This window comes from Zingiber officinale, chromosome 2A (genome assembly GCF_018446385.1).
Source record: "Zingiber officinale cultivar Zhangliang chromosome 2A, Zo_v1.1, whole genome shotgun sequence".
Taxonomy (NCBI): Eukaryota; Viridiplantae; Streptophyta; class Magnoliopsida; order Zingiberales; family Zingiberaceae; genus Zingiber; species Zingiber officinale.
In genome coordinates, this window is record NC_055988.1 from 99,540,441 (window position 1) to 99,543,095 (window position 2,655).

Here is a 2,655-nt window from a genome sequence, read left to right on the forward strand (position 1 = left end):
CTATAGCGAGACCCATACATGTCTTTTTGTACTCTTTTGAAAGTTGATGTCACTAACAACAGAGCATGTCCAGCCGACAAATCATATTTAGAATATCTAGCCGGTCACATCGATCCGAGCTTGGTTTTTGCCCAAACCAAGTCCCAAGACTTCAAACCAATATCCGGTCAACCTTGACCTATTGGTACTTCATCCCTAGCATCTGGTCACTCCTTGACCTGCTAGAACTCCTCGCCAAGTGTCCGGTCAATCCTTTGACCTACTTGGACTTTCTCAACCGCATGTCCGATCATCCCCGATCCATCTGGATTTTCCTTGCCCGGATTCACTCACCAGGACTTTCCACACCGCCTAACATCCCGGTTAGGACTTTCTCATTACCTAACATCCCGGTTAGGACTTTTCCTTGCTTTACTCTAGTCTTCAACCGCCTAACATCCATTAGGACTTTTTCACCTGTGCCCACCAGGATTTTTCCCGTGCCAAGCTCCCTGCTTGGACTTTTCCAGTGCCAAGTCTCCATACTTGGACTTTTCCAATGCCAAGCTCCCTGCTTGGACTTTTCGCGTGCCAAGCTCCCTGCTTGGACTTTTCCAGTGCCAAGTCTCCATACTTGGACTTTTCCAATGCCAAGCTCCCTGCTTGGACTTTTCGCGTGCCAAGCTCCCTGCTTGGACTTTTCCCGAATCAGGTCAACCAGGTCAACCTTGACCTAAGGTTGCACCTACAATCTCCCGAACACCTATTCTTGTCAAACATCAAGAATACAACTCTCTTCTCGTCAAACATCGTCAAACATCAAAACACAACTCGAGTCAGGTCAACCAAGTCAACCTTGACCTAAGGTTGCACCAACAGGATCGACGCCTAATATTCCCTTCCCGGGAACGCGTCCTCATAGTCACTCCCCTCCAGTGACTTACCTTCACTTACCTGCCAGACGTCTAATCATCCCGTTGACCCATCTGGACTTCGTGCCAGCTATCAGGTCAACCCGTCGACCTAGCTGGACTTCATGTCAAATGCCCGGTCATCCCATCGACTCGTTTGGACTTCGTGATAGCCATCCAGTCAGTCCGTCGACTTAACTGGGCTTCGTGCCAAACATTAGGTCAGCCCGTCGACCTGTCTGGGCTTCTCCTGCACACTCGATCAGAGTGTTAAATAACAACAAAATTAGCTTAACCTATTTTGTCATTCATCAAAACTTGAGTTAGACCGTTAGTGCTAACCGCACTAACAATCTCTTCCTTTTTGATGCAATGACAATCTGGTTAAGTTAATGAAAAATATATGTAAGTGAAACAAGCATTTATAAGGTTGTTAGGTTAACTTTGTTTTTAAATTTTATTGTTTAACTAACTTAAACCACCTAACCCTCCCCCTTTGGCATTCATCAAAAATAAACGCAGAGCAAATTATAACTTAAAATGTAAGGAAGTCTACAAATGTAAGTTAGATTAACTTGGACGAGTTTAAGCTAGAAACATAGAAAGATAATTTTTATTTTAAACTTTTATCTTTTATCTTTTTCAAAAATTAGCTAAGTTAACTTTAGAAAGATGACTTAACATTTGTGATTTTAAGTTAGTTTTTTCGAAATAAGTTTTGCAAATTGAAAAATATAGCATTTTTCAAAAAATTGTTAGGGCTAAGTCCAATTTTCAAATCAGGTTTTCAAAACTAAATAAGATTTTATTTCTCAAGACTTAGTTTGTAAAATCCAACTAAGTAAAATCTGTTTTCAAACCTAAGTGTCTAACCTCCAATTTTTATAATAAATCTCCAAATTTTTAAAACCAAGTCAAATATAATTTTCAAAATGAAAAATCTAAGTTATAACCCTGAATAAAGTTTATTTTTCAAAATCAACTTTTTAAAAAAACTAAGTTTGGAAGGTCTAAATTTCAAAACTAAGTTTAAAAAGTATGAATTTCAAAATTAAATTTGAAAAGTTTAGAGTTTGAAAATAAAATCAATTTTCAAACCTAAGTTTAAAACAATCCAATTAAGGAGATCTAACTTTTAAAACTAAGTTTGAAAAATCTAAACAAGATTTTAAAACACTTAGTTAGTGTTAAACTGATGTAAAAGGAGATATGTTTCAAAAATTAATTTCAAAATAAGTATAAAAATAATTAATCCTCCCCCTGAACCTGACATTACAAAAATTGTCTAACCAGTTAGCTACTTACTGACTATTAGAGGATAGTAGCTTTCACTTGGTTAGTCATGTTAAGTCTAATTATAATCAATTAGTGTTTAACTAAACTGAATGACTTAACCTGATTAATGTCTGTTTGATATTTAACACCCAAACTTATGTCGATGCACTGAAATAAACATATTAAGTCCAAACAATTTACCTATACATCTCACCCCTTTCTATGTTCGACAATCACAAACAAAGGAATCCTAGGGTGTTGGTGAGATGCTCAAGTACTAGCCCTAAAGGAGCATGTTTTCTAAGGAATTTTTCTACTCTAAGACTAAAGCTGATTTGAAATTCTAGAAATGGAAGAAAAAAAATAAAGATTTTATCCTAGAATTTGAAAACACTATTTTTAGAAACAGTTTTTTTTTTTTGCAATTTAAGAGTCCTAGTCAATTAAACACATCAACGAAATCATTGTCAAAATCGAGATATAACTAAGT